Raw genomic sequence first — 14,900 nt, forward strand, 5'->3', positions numbered from 1 at the left:
TTAGGGTACAGTTTATAGATTCCCCAACTAGAAATGATACTCTGCTGGACCTAGCTCTTTCTAACAATGCAGAGCTTATAACACATGTGCATAAAAAAGAGAATATGGGTAGCAGTGACCATAATAGGATTTCATTTATTGTAAGCTGTAAACAGGAAAAATAAAAACACAGAAAAGAAATCTGAATCTTTCAAGTCTGTTCTACAAAAGCACACTGAAAATAATATTCCAATGGGTAGTAGGAGGCTAAAATTAAAACCTATGTGGCTCACAGCTGATGTTAACAAAAGCCATATGGAACAAGAAAAGGGCATTCCAAAACTATAAAAATGAAGGTTTACCTTCATCATTTGAAACTTATAAAGAATATAACAAAAGATGTAAAAATTAGATAAAATGTGGAAAACTTCAAAATCAAAGACAGATTGCAAAGGAAAGTTAGGCAAACCCCCCAAATATTAATAGCAAAAAGATCAGATCTGAGCATGTAGGCGCCTTAAAGCATGTCGGAAAATGGCAGAGCTCAAGTCTAAATTCATAATAGCAATGTCTTAAATGAGTCACAATGACTCAGAATTGATATGATTGAGAAACAGCTGGGAAAAATTAAGGTTAACAAAGCACCAGGACCTTAATGGATTACATCCACGTGTCCTCAAAGAGCTGAGCTCGGTTATTTCAAAGCCAATATTTCTAATTTTTGGAGACTCTTTAATCATTGGCAAGGTACCGATGGATTGGCGTAAGACCAATGTGGTTCCTATCTTAAAAAAGGGAGAAAAGTCATTACCAGGTAACTACAGACCCGTTAGTTTAGCGTCCATAGTTGGAAAGGTTTCTAGAGTTTGATAAAGAACCAAATTTGTGCTAGAAAATAATATTATAAGTCATAGTCAGCATGGCTTCAAGAAAGACAGAAGTTGTCAAACACATTTATTCCCTTTTTATGAGGAAGCAAGTAAACAGGTAGGCAGTGGAATAGCATTTGATATAGTGTACATGGACTTTGCTAAAGCATTTGACACTGTACCCCACAGGCGGTTAATATGCAAGTTAGGGTCAATAGGTTTGTATAAGGGGGGATATGATCACCCTGTATAAATATATAAATGGTCCATATAGAGAACTCTCTTCCCAATTATTAACTTTGGGATCATTACAAAGAACAAGAGGGCACTTTTTATGTCTGGAGGAAAAGAATTTTAAGCCAGATAAGGAAGGGATTCTTCACTGTAAGGTCAATACAGTCTAAGGTTCATTTGGGGAGAAACCAATTAACCTAACTGCATGTTTTTTGGAATCTGGGAAGAAACCCACGCAAACACAGGGAGAACCTGCAAACTCCATGCAGATAATGTCCTGTCCAAAATTGGAACCTGGGACCTAGGTGAAAAAGAGTTATGAAGCAAAGAAAAATACTCCATTATTTTATAGTGAAGAACATTGGTTGGAGAACAGGGGAAAAAGTGGATTTTCGTTCCTCATGGGTGTGGACAGATACACCTTGATGTCCAGCATTGGGTGGTTGTGTTATTCATTTATACTCTTGATGTTGATGATATACAGTTTGAATTGTTGATTGACTTCTTCTTACTGAGGACTTATAACCGCATATGTAATCATATCCTCTGTGCATCTGATTCTTGGAAGTTGAATCTCTTTCTTTCTCCCAATTTCTGAATAATGTAGTTCTTGATCAACTTCTGCTTCCTTCTCATGGTTCTGCTGCATGAGTCAGAAAGAATATTTCATTATGATAGCAAATTAATCAGTTTCGATTTGATAACTTTTTGTCATTTTTCTGTAAATTTCCCTACATGGTACAAAAAAAAATCTTCATTTGCATTTTTTTTCATTGGCTCTTGTGTGTTTTTTGTTTATGTTTGAGTATTCTTTTGTATGTTTTTGTTTGTAGTTTGTTGTTAGGCTAGGTACACACGTGCAATATTTGTTGTTAGAAAACGAATGAATAACGACCGATCAACAATTATTTGCGATTATTTTGAATGATCGTATTGTGCACAATTCTGTACATGCTGTAACTATACGATCATTGAAATATAATCCACCAATAATGAAGACACACTAGATAGGATCAGTTAAACGATGCAGAAAGTGACATGTACAGGAGTGTATCACCGAAAAATCCAGGATCACTGAACAACCGTACACACAATAGATAGCGAACTATCGTCGCCCAATCAGATCAGCCGGAATGGACGTTCATTTCCAGTGACATTCCTCGTTCATCGTCATCAGTTGACCAGTCGTTGTTCTCTTTTTTTGTTAACGATGATCGGCCCATTGATCGTTAATCGTTCATTTCCAACGATAATTATTGTACATGTGTACATAGCCTTAGTGGAAACGTTTTTGACAATAGGTGTGAAAAAATGTGTGAAAGTAGGAATTAAAAAAAAAAATTGGAATAGCCAGCACACTGAAGGGTTCTTTTACTGTATTTTACTATTATAACATGCTATGATTCTTCATTAAACAGTTTCTTCATAAACAGTAAAATACTTAAAAAAAAGTAAAAAAGTACAATTAAAATTGTGTGTTTTCTCTTTGTACTTTTTACTTTATTTTACTTTTTTCCGGAGGACGAAGGAGTTATTGCATCATTTTATATGACATACCTTATCCTTAGTGATGGACCTACCTGTAAGGAATAGAAAACAAATATTTTGTTATCTTTATCTACTCTTTTTTTATTAGTTACACAGCTGGATATTGAAGTGCATATTATCCATGTAACAGTTATATGAGAAGATAATGAGAAGAGATATTTAATTTTATTTTAACCACAGTATTGGCATAAAAAGGGTCCAAGCAAAACACTGTATATCAAAATTCTACTTTATATTACACAATACACACCCTGTACAGCATTCTGCAAGGGTCTGTATATTCATTTTAGATGATTCATTAAGTAAATTAACGTATAAGAATAAGTAATTTACGTATAAAGCGGTACGTTGTTTTGCAAGGAAATTTATTTTACATTGTAGGTTTATAATGCTTAGGCATAAATCACTGAAATATGTCCAATATTTAATATATGTAATAATAAACTTTAAATAAAAGAAACACAAAAATCTATCAAAAAGGGTGCATAAAAATACAGAAACCTGTAATATACCTGTACAGTAGCATATAATATATAATTATTTATACAATTTGACTATCAAAAATCTGTCCATTGATAATCCGGTCATTCAGTTTCCCGGCATGAATTTTGGATCGCATTTTCAATACAGGGATTGCAGTACATTGTTTTGCCACTAATATTTTCATGGCGCTGTTCTGCAGAAACAGCTCTTAGTTCTTGCTTGATAAAGGAAATACCAGGTTGAGAAAATGCAGCCCAAAGTGTTATTTTATTTATGGACAGGAACTGGAACATCAGTGAGCTCCCAGATTCTTGGATTTTTCAATAATATAAGTATTTCATCTAAATAGGCCTGATTTTTCAAAGTTCTCCAAGACTGGAGAAAATAGACTGACATAAGAAATTCTGGTCGATCCAACGAATCTGGAACAAAAAAAAAAAAAAAAAAATGTGCTAATTGTAGGGAAAATTTTAGGGAAAATTTTTCAACCCTGGATCAGAACCATTCCAGGTTTGCTGGATCACACAGGATCACCCATGATAGTCTATCTTCTCCAGTCTTGGAGCTCTAAATTAGGCCCATTATTTTTCACCTGCGTTTGATCTTCCTACAGCCGAACTTTCCCCAAAACTGACCTACAATGGTTGTTCTGCACTTCATTTCTGTACCTTACAATAAAAATTCAGGTCAATTTTAATCTTACCGAGTTCCTTTGTTCACCATACATATATTGGACAAGTTAGTAATAAGTAGAAAAGTAGTATGAAGTTGTATTGAATTAAATTTAATCCATACACAGTTGAAAATAACGTACCTCGCAGGCAGCGTTTAAAGAGCACAGCTAGCAGCACAACTATAACAAATGCCTGAAAGCCTACAATGCCGAAAAGGATGATCACTGTCATGTGCTGGTCTCCATTTGTACCTAAAACATAAGACTTACATTATAATAGGCAAAACAAATGTATTTATTCGTGTTCAGTACATGCATTTTAAGTATTGTGCAAGTGTGCGGCTTCCAGGTGTATATTACCTTCAAGAGTATGTACCCTGAAACTACTTTTATCTGCTTTTCCTTCCAGAAGGAAAGTATTATATTTAATAATAATAATAATAATAATAATAAATAATAATAACATTGTAACTTTGAAAACCTAAACCAGCCTCCTATGTTCTTTTCATAGAGGAGAAGCTTTCTCCTGGAAACTCTTCCAAATAACCTATACTTGTTCAGTCTTTTTATAATTGTACCCATTAACTTTGTCATGAACAATTAACATTTAAAGCAGTACAAAAGTTGTACTTTACAAATTTGTGATCACACAAGGCATTATGACAAAAAGGATCATGCAATTTCCCTTCTGTAATGAGCACTCTTACCTATCTAGTCACTTTGTGGAGCTGCCAAAATTGCACAGATTTAGCAATTCCAACTTTCCCTGCAGTTGCCAGGGGTAAATAAATTTCCATGCACCTGCAGGGGAGTTACGTCATCCTGGCCCAGCCTATCAAGAGGGATGAAGATTGCAACTAGAAAGAGAAAAAGATAGCAGCAAGGAACAGGGACAGGTGAGTATAACGGGGTTTAAATCTGCCATAGGCTTGTTGAATCTAAAATTCATCTATTGGAGTATTTTTGCAGTTCCTCTGAGCATTGCCTGGTCTAACTTAAATTTGCTGGGACATCCACCCCTGGAAACATTAACAAATGCGTTGTATGTTACCCAATTGTGAAGCATCAATTGCTTCTATAGTATGATGACTTTCCTCCTTAGCACTTACACCTGAATGCTCCAGACCACCAAAAATTCAGCTATTATAGAGATTATCACACTTGATGATGATTAAATAATCAAGTGCATTTGATTTTCAGCACCTGACTGCTACTTATTTCCTTCCTAATTTCTATATAAGTGGTTAAGGTGTACCTAATTTTTCACACACTGCTTCTGTATTTTATTTTTATCTTTGTTAAATAAATATTAGCATGGTATAATATATCATGTATTGCTGTTCATTTAAGATTGTATTTACCTAAATGTAAGATCTGCTAAGTATCAGATTTTTCTTTATTCTCTCCCATCATGCAAAACCTGAATTTAATTTCTCATGCCTGTACAGTGTATTTTGTTAACATAGAGCCATTCTATGATACAAAAACTTTGACAAAAATCAGGGCTGATACTGGAAAGTATAATGACCACACAGTAACAATCTGTTAGAGCAAATGAATAGTCAAGACACCTCTCTGAGTATTTAAAAAAAAATGTTTTTTTAATACCTTTGTGTTTGAATTTATTGTACTAGATATTAATTGATATTTATTGTACTAGATATTAGGATATGAATAGGATGTGCCACTAAACCGCTAATGGCCAAAGCTAAGCAATTTTACCAAAAAAAAAAAAAAAAAAATCAAGACCATGTAACCCCTATTAATCAGGCATATTTATATAATGGGGTCCTGCTTGGTCCCTTGCTATTGCTTTTCTGAATAAAAGAGGGTCCATTTCTTTATAGTGTGCAAAGGGAAAATGCTACTGTTTCTGCACCCATTGGTTTCATATAAAACATAAGTATGCTACTATTGTATTTGGCTTGGGATCACACCAAAAAGTATAACTGAACTTTTATTTTAGTCTGTTGGATCGTCTAAAAAATTGTCTGTCCATTCCATTTGAAAAATAGAGGTGTGCAAATCCTTTTGTACATGGGCAAGTGGATTTACCATTGTGCTGGGATACCTGCCTATTATAAGAGTATAGGAAGATTCTAGTTCTACCCATGAGAAAGTCCTTAAGCTGCGTACACACTTCCAATTTTTATCGTTGGAAATGAACGACGAACAAACGACGAACGACCGATTGGCCAAAAATCGTTCGTAAAAAAAGTAACCAACGACGCCGACGAACGAGGATAGTTGTTGGAAATGAATGACCGGACCGGCGGATCGGATTGGACGACGATCGTTGACCATCTATCGTGTGTACGGTCGTTCAGTGATCGTCCATGGTCTGAGCATGCGCGGTGAACGAACGTTCGCTCACTTCCTGTGGTGCACGTCACTTCCTGTATCGTTCAAATGATCGCATCTATCGTGTGTTCAATATCTTTGAACGATCGTGTCGTTATCTGTATGTACAGGATCAGTGCCATACGATAGTTCGCAGATATCGTGCAGGATCGTTCGTCGTTCGTTTACCAACGATAAAAATTGGAAGTGTGTATGTAGCTTTAATCACACGTTACAAATGAACACAAAGCTTATTTATCAAAAATAAAAAAATTAAAGAAATTAGAATAATTTAAATAATAAAAAATAGAACAAATAATAGAAGTAAGCATGTTATGTGTATCTTACCTGCTGACGGATACAACGCCAAATGTAGAATGAAAATAAATAGCTTGAAAGTCTTCATTTTGTGATTCATTGATAAATAAATAACACTAATATTTCAGTCCTTTGGCACTGACATTCTGCTGGGTAGTTTCAGTAACATCTGTAACAATCTAATATGAGACAACAAACATTCCACCACGTCTTGAAAAGTAGTTCTGCAGATGCCTATCTGGTGTTGCAGCTCTGAACTGTCATATTCCTTGTGTAATTGTGAAGAGGAAGTGTATCATATGAAAACTGCTGTAGAGAAAGAATTACTACTCTGCGTCAGAAGCCTTTATGGGGAAATAGAATGTGCTGCATCTCCAATCAAATCTGAACACTGGAAAATGTACCCTGTCCTGTTTATGGTAACAACTACAGAAGTTTGGATTTCTCATAAATAGGGCATTTCAGAAGTCGGTGCCCAATGGGCCGCCAAGGCTGGAGAGGATACACTTTAATCGATGAAGCTGTGTGATCTAGTAAACCTGGAACGGATCTGGTCCCGGATTCAAAACATTGCTAGCAAACAGCAAATTACAAAAAAAAAAATCAATTCCTGGTTTGCTGGATCACCCAGCTTCACTGATGAAAGTGTATCCTCTCCAGCCTTGGAGAGCTTTAATAAATCAGGCCTACTATATCAAGCCAAATTACCTTAATGTCCTCTTTATGAATATTACAAAAGACAGAATGTGTTATCTGAAATACCACAAATATCGTGTCCATGGGGTGTAAGGAGCTTGGTACACACAAGTCACAATGTAAGAAAGAGAGACAAGGCAGGTTTTCTTCTTTCAATAAAAACTTTAGTAAATTATCTGACAAGCCGTAGCTAGACATATTTTAAGTGCAAAAGCAATGGCATTTTCTATTTGTTAGCAAATGTTTTCAGTCCTGGACCAGAGCCATTCCAGGTTTGTTGGGTCACCCAGCTTCACTGATGAAAGTGTATCCTCTCCAGACTTGGAGAGCTTTCATAAATCAGGACTGACATTGACACTGATACCAACATGGAAGAAAAATTGGATGCAAAAAAACTTTAAAACCTTTAAACACATGAAACAAACTATTTACAATAACCAGATATGTATTTTTATTACTAACATATTAAACATTTTCCTGAGTCAGTAACACTTGAGAAGCTTCATCTCCAATCAAACCTGAACACTGGAAATTGTACCCTGTCCTGTTTATAGTAACAACTGCAGAAGTTTGGAAGACAAAGCCTGCAGATGACCAAACTTCTTACTCAGGGCCAGCATATACAAAATAGCCCCCAGCCACCCAGCACCGCCTTGGGAACTGCCCACCAACTCCCCCCACACCAAAATATATCCACTGAGACCCTTGTCATCCAGGACTTCAGCCGTGACTCCTAATTCACCAACCAGTGTCCCCACTCTACACCCTGCACATCCAAACGGAGCAGGGCGGTGAGAAACGTTTTCAACTCCAAAAAGTCTCCAAGAAGTTTCCACCCCTTGGGCCTTATACCTTTCCTCCCCCTTTCACCCCACCCCCCTTTTTCTTTTTGACTAATTCCCTCTCTGACCCTCCCCTGACCCCAACCCCGTCTCCGACATTTTCCCGATTCTTGCCTGACTCCTCTTCCTTCCTTATCATGTAGCCCCTATGCCTAGCCTTTTCTCTCTTTTATGGACAGGACCTACCATTAGTTCCTGTCTTGCAATGGTCACCAAGACAAAAAAACAAAAAATATCTACATACCTGGTCACAGGCAGCAAAACTACATAAAAAATTTACACTTTAAACTAAAACTATTGTGGACATTCACAAGTTCACTTAGTCTACTGTGATGTTGGCGGGTTTAACCTCTTTGGCTCAGTTTGTACGAACAACAGTCTTTGTTTCAAAATCACTCATCGTTCTTCAGCAAAACAAATGCAAAACTCAAAGATAACTATCCTTAGCTGGCACCTAAGTCCCACAGTCCTTTGCAGTCCGGATTGGCAAATTGTCAGACAGTCAATGGCTATATGTTTGCAGCTTCTCTGCTGCCATTCCATAGAATACATAGCCATGTCTATCAGCACACCCGTGCTCTTTATAGTCAGAGCATCTATTTGTCTAAAGCCAAACCCAAGTTTATAACCTTTTCCATTCCGGAGTACTAAAAAAAATTAGTCAACAGCCACCCTTGTAGCTTTCTACTATTTCTGAACTCCGTCCCAGAATACACCCTGCTTTTCAAGAGAAAATGCTTTATATATGGGGAAACATATCTCCCGTACAGGCCTTCAGTCCTGTACACTACTCTGCTGATCCTTATAAAAACCCATAGAGCTTTTGTATGAGTTTTTAAGCATTTTTAAAGGTGTGGTAAATCAAGAAATATAGCAAAGAAGACAACAAATAGGGGAAAACTTCACCCAAATGCCCCAAAACATCCACAAATGCCAATTTAGGTTATTAGGGTGTTTGAAGTGTTTTTGGACATTTTTGTGCACTTTATGGACATTTGGGAGGTGTTTTTTGGGCGTTTGGAAGGCGCTTTGGGTGTTCATGGGTGTTTACCTCTTTACAAACATTGCAGGATGCATTCTCTTTACAGCCTATCAAGAAAACTTTCTGGCGTGGGTTGGCCCTCAGGAATAAATTGGCATTATGAACATGGGTGTTTAAATGCTCGGGTTAAATGTTGGGGAAACAGTCTGGGACTAAGTGCTAGACTGGTTTTCTCCAGAGCCTCCAGTGGTGTGGATGTTGTGCTGCAGGCTGATATCAGTTTGCAGCCATGAAGATACATAGCTCAACAGGGTTAGTCAAGGAGGAATGTACTACAAAGTTACTGGAAATCAAGGGTCTTTAGTTTATTTAGGATGAATTATTCATAATGCTAACAATAGTTTGTGAATGCCTTAATGTGTTTCACATTGGGACACCCAGGTATAAAGCTAGCCTGCACTATATAAATATATATATATATATATATATATATATATCAGCTATATTTGTTTATACATGCATGCAATAAATAGGTATGGAACAGTTGCTCTAACCCACTTTTCCCATACAAATACACGCAAGCAAAATGTATTGTCTCCTATAGAAATATGTGCATGCCAATGTAAACTAAGACGTAGGCATAAAAGGGAACATAGCATCATGCTATGGTTAAATGGTTATAAAGGGCAGCTGCTTCTTAGTAAAATGTTACAAAAGAAAGTTACTCCATCAATTTCCCTATTCCGTCTTTATGTTTCATATATTGAGGAGAACTGCGTGTTGGTTAATAATGATGACTACTCATCAAGAGCAAGTACATGGTAATACACATAGTACAATACCAGGAAACTGAATCTAAGGATGGCAAATTATTCTTAGCACTACTACTAAAGGAAATAATAAACATTAACTAAAAATTTATAAAAATATGGAATATTAATAAAGCAATACTTTAATGATTGGGGTCATTTCTGATATCACTGATTAGAGCAAAGTTTGCCATTTGCAGTGTATAGCCTACATTTTTAATGCTTTCCTAATGCATAACTACACCTTGGATTAAAAAACAAAACAAAAAAATGATTACCGAAAGGTTATAAGCACCCAAAAATTGCTTAGTGTTTGCATGTGTTTAAATAATTTCTCAAATACTCATCTCATTACCAGGGCTGCCCGCAGAGCCAAAACATTCTGCATTCTGCAAATTCTTCATTGCGCCAATGATTTTGCTGCTTATTTCAGTGCTCAGCTGCCAAGTTTCAAGCTTCCTGACAAGTAAATTCTGCATGCACCGCAAAGCTTGCAGCCTATTTTATTTTTTTGCACTTAAAATATATTTAGTTACCGCTTGTCAGAATTTACTAATTTTTATTGCAAACCTGCCCTGTCTCTCCCTCTTTTGACTTGTGTGTAACAAGCTGCTTACATACTGTCCACCGCATGGACACAATATTTGTGGTATCTCTTCATTCTGTATTTTGTATTTATTATAAAGAAAAAATCAATTTGTGTAATTTTTGCATGATATAGTGTATTCATCCCAACATAAAAGGGGGGAGATTGGGATAATAAACTCTTTCATCTCAAATGTCATTTAGTACAAAAAGCCCTCCTGACATTATTACAGAAATAAATGTTACCATTTTTTACTAATATTTTTCAGACACTTAGTAATACACAAAAAAGAAATCGATTACAGGGGTCTAATTAATAAAAACATTTCGTTTGTAGTTTTTGTTTTAGGACACTGTAATATTTAACATGCTGAATTGTTTTATTTTATTAATTATATTGTATTTTTTTATTGTGTTAATTATTTTTTAATTTATCTTATTTGTAGAAGATTCTCTATTGTCTGTTTTAGTCTTTCTCGACCTTTTTAACATGGAGGAGCCCCTGAAAATGCTTTCAGGTCTTAAGGGAACCCCTGCTAAAATTACTATATCCACAGCTCACAGTATATTGGTGTGGTGTGGTTAGTGGGAAGAATGCCTCTTACATTGCTTGTAGTGGGAGGAATGTCACCCTTAACAGATAGCCAAAGATATCATTGATGAATCAAGGAAATCATTGCTTAAGGAACCCCTAGCAACCTCTGGAGAAACCCCAGTTTAGGAACACTGGTTAATGGAACCCATGGCTAATGTCACAACTGCAGAGGTAAATATAGTGAGTATTTGATTATAATCTATATTAGTGTTGATATTATAGTGGTTGAGTAATGACCACATTGGTAGTTGGGCACATATGTAGAGATAACCTCATGACGTTTTACAGCTAAAGCATGTAAAGGCTAAGTAGCACACATTCAGAGGACCCCTCTCCAGACTCCTGCTCAGGCCCCACTTCTGGATCAATATGCTGATTAGTAAAGATTAGTTCTTGCTGTGTTTTAGGGGCTATTTTACACCAACCCATATCACTACTTGTTATCTTTACGCTGGAGAAGGCATAACTATTTTAATATTACACAGCAAGCTAAAGTAAAGTTATGGCCCTCTGGCAAACCAGGGAAGTCAGTTAAAGGGTGAGGGACCCCTGACTGAGAGGAAGTCTTAGTATCAGTGACAGACAAAAAGTTTCAGGTGGGCATGGTGAAAATCCAGTCGAGGTTGATAATCTGGAAGGTACACACTAACATAGGGGGCACAGGGTCACTGGAAGTTACGGGTCATTGGAGGCACAGGCACACTTGGAGGCACTCTTGACATATGTTGGTAAGGCATGGGTTCAGCTGCAGTTCTAGTCAATAAAGAGAATTGTCTTCTGACTGGCCATGGTATCTGAAATCCAGGCAAAACCTGCAAGGAAAGACAGCCACCTGTGGGAACAGAGACCCAGTGCTCGAGGAAGTAAGTGATTTAGTACATCACTACTTTGGGGCTGAAACCCATCCAGAGTGAATCATCTACCCATTCAAGATGCTACAACCTATTCTTTCATGGAGTGACAAGAAGTTGTTTTGTTCAGAGATAGCAGCAGAGACAGCAACAATGCCATTATATTTGGTACACAGCATACGTTCAGGCTAATTGGTGATCTGTCACTACAAAATCACTCTGATTGGGAGAGAGCTTTATGAAAGATTGCAGATATTATTTATTGTTTGATCATGGAGTCCCAGATCACTCTAGACAGATGTTTAATTTCTGCCTAAGACACAGGAATTCTGGGAAGGAAAGAATAAATTGTATTGTATTTGTATTGTATTGATTCTTTACTTAGGTGAAACTGTAAAAAATCAAATGCTACTCATCATGGCTTGATATCAGAGTATAAAATATTGCATATAAATATTTCACATTTGCCTAAAAATAATTTTAGGTTATATTTATTACATGAAAATGTGTACGAAAAAACATCCTTGTCACACTCTGATTGGAACGGCCTTATATCACATAAAAAAAGTTTATTGGATCATTTTTAATAGAGATAGTAGACATTTATTTGACCAATTCAGAAGTAAAAAAGTTTGTATGAAACAAAGAACAATGATGCATTATTCTAAAGAGAATTTTATGTAAACACACATTGGTGAAAAGGAGGAGGAGTGGGTTTACTTTCCTCAAGGGCGGGGACAAACACACCTATTGGAGGTTCAGCTTTATATGCTCTTGATGTTAAAAATCGCCAATGCTGTACAGTTTGAATTGTTGATTAGCTTCTTCTTACTGAGGATGTATAGCTGCATATGTGATCACATCCTCTGTGCATCTTGTTCTCGGAAGCTGAGTAGCCTTTTTTCTTAGAATTTCTGTATAATGGAGTTCCTGATCAACTTCTGTCTCCTCGTCATTCTCCTCGTTATTCTGTTGCAAACGCAAAAAGTTCACTTGATCAGAAGTTTTTTGGGTCTTTCAAATAAATAAATAAACTAAAGGTTAAACTATAATAACTATAGATAAGCAAACTTTCTGTTCTGTGAAATTGTCTGCTTCTTTAATAAATTTCCCTGCAGGAAGTCAATAGAAAAATTCATGTTTTAAAGACTTAAGAGTTTTAATCAAAGTGTTTTATTCAATACACTTTTGGTTTGTAGTTTGTAAAAAAAGGTACAAGTAAAGGTAAAAGTGTAGTTATAGAAAAAAGGTATAAAATAGCATCCTAAAGTAAAATTTAAATATACAGCAAATTGTAAGTATTTTATGTATTTTACTGTCACATACTCTGACTCTTTTACTCTACTCATACTCTATACTTTTTTCACCTAAACAGTAAAATACAGAAAAAACGTGAAAACGTCAAAATGTGTTCTGTCTTCATTGTTTGTACATTTTTATTTATTTTGTAGGTGGAAAAGTTTTATTGTTATTTTTTTATGTAACATATGCATCATACCTTATCCTTAGTGACACCTGTAGCTGTAGGGAATAGAAAACAATTACCTAGTTACTTTTATGAACTAAAATTCTCTTTTAGTAGACAAAGCTGAAAAATTGCACTACATATGAAATATTGTTTATTTTAACCACAGTATATGCATAAAAATGATCTAAGCAAAACATTGAATGCCAAAATTCTTCATTGTATTTCATAATATGATGTGTACTGTGTTCTACAAGGGTCTGCATTCTCATGGGGGCTGAATGGCACAAATGGGGCAAAACTTGAGAAACTGTTTACCCAGATTGAAAAATAATGCATGCAAAAGTAAAATGGTAGTTGTGGATGGGACCGGTGGATTTAAATGTTCTCCAATAGTGACTTACCATTCTTGTTCTGCACTGAGTATCTTAAACCATCGTTATAGATAGGTCTTTGCATTCTTATTCCATGTCCCATGTTCTCCCTAATGACTAGTGATCTATTGGCTGGTGATGGAATAGAAGCAAGTAAACTGGAGGAAGCACACTACGCAAGGAGAACCATGTCCAACAGCACAGTATTGACAACATTAAATCCCACCCCAGATCTGGTGTCATGCACGGAGACACAGGACCACTATGGAGGCATATGGAAGTGGTGTGAGCTCTGAGAAGGGCCAAGCACAGAGTCTAAGCTCTAACCAGGTTTTCTCCAGAGACTGATGGTGAGGATGTTGCTTTGCTGGTTACGGCCAAGTTGCTGTCCTTGGGCACACCAGGGTGGGCAAGCATGGTACCAAACCACCAGGCAGGAGGATAGTCAAGGAAAGCCGGGGTCAAGACAGGCAGCAGGCAAGGGAGGTCAGGTCATCCTCCAGGGGTCAATAGCCAGGGATCCAGGAGACAGACAGCAATGACACAGGGGGCACTGTGGGCACAGGGAGACACTGGAACAGCAGGAGGCACAGGAGAACCAGGGATAACCACAGGCAGACAGGAACACAGGAACAGCACAGGTAAGTTGGCTGGGAACCAACAGACTGAACAACGAGGGGATAACACAGGAGCTAGACACTGGAAACACTGGATTAGGAAGCAGGCGTACACGAACTAGATCACAGATCTAGGGAACTCAGCACTAGTAATTTGATGCACTAACACAGACTCAGAGTCTGCGAGCAAGATAAATAGCCAGGGCTGGTAAAGGGGCTACTTCCTAATTGGCCAGCGGCATGGAGGGATTCGATAAATCATGGAAACAGAGGGACGCCCAGCTTCAGAACTACCCCGCATGAGCAGGAGAGAGATGCCTGTGTTTTAGTGAGGAACAGGTAAGTGTGAGATCTGGTGAAATCAGATGAGTGTTTTAGATGATCCCACATGGCAAGTATACAGCTTTAGGACAAAAGGCACGCAAAAAATGTAACCTACTATTTTCTAGGAACAAATACATTTGACAGGATACAGTTTAGAAACAATTTACATTTTCAGTGTAAAATAGCAAATCTTTACAATAATGTTTATGTCCACTCTAATCTTACAGAGTTCCTTTCCTTTCCATACAGAAATGTGAATGAAATAGTATAGAAATACATTGAATCCATACACATTTGAATATAACATACCTTGGAG

The 14,900-nt window shown here is 36.9% G+C and overlaps 1 long non-coding RNA gene across 1 annotated transcript; it reads right to left on the reverse strand.

The window, feature by feature from the left end:
• Positions 1-1,075: 1,075 nt before the first annotated feature.
• On the reverse strand, positions 1,076-4,040 carry LOC140343826 (uncharacterized). The gene is made up of 3 exons (XR_011923416.1): positions 3,924-4,040; positions 2,640-2,658; positions 1,076-1,725 (listed from the first exon to the last, which is right to left on the reverse strand). It is a non-coding gene; the product is annotated as an uncharacterized lncRNA (long non-coding RNA).
• Positions 4,041-14,900: the final 10,860 nt, after the last annotated feature.

Source organism: Pyxicephalus adspersus, chromosome Z (genome assembly GCF_032062135.1).
Source record: "Pyxicephalus adspersus chromosome Z, UCB_Pads_2.0, whole genome shotgun sequence".
NCBI classification, from domain to species: Eukaryota; Metazoa; Chordata; class Amphibia; order Anura; family Pyxicephalidae; genus Pyxicephalus; species Pyxicephalus adspersus.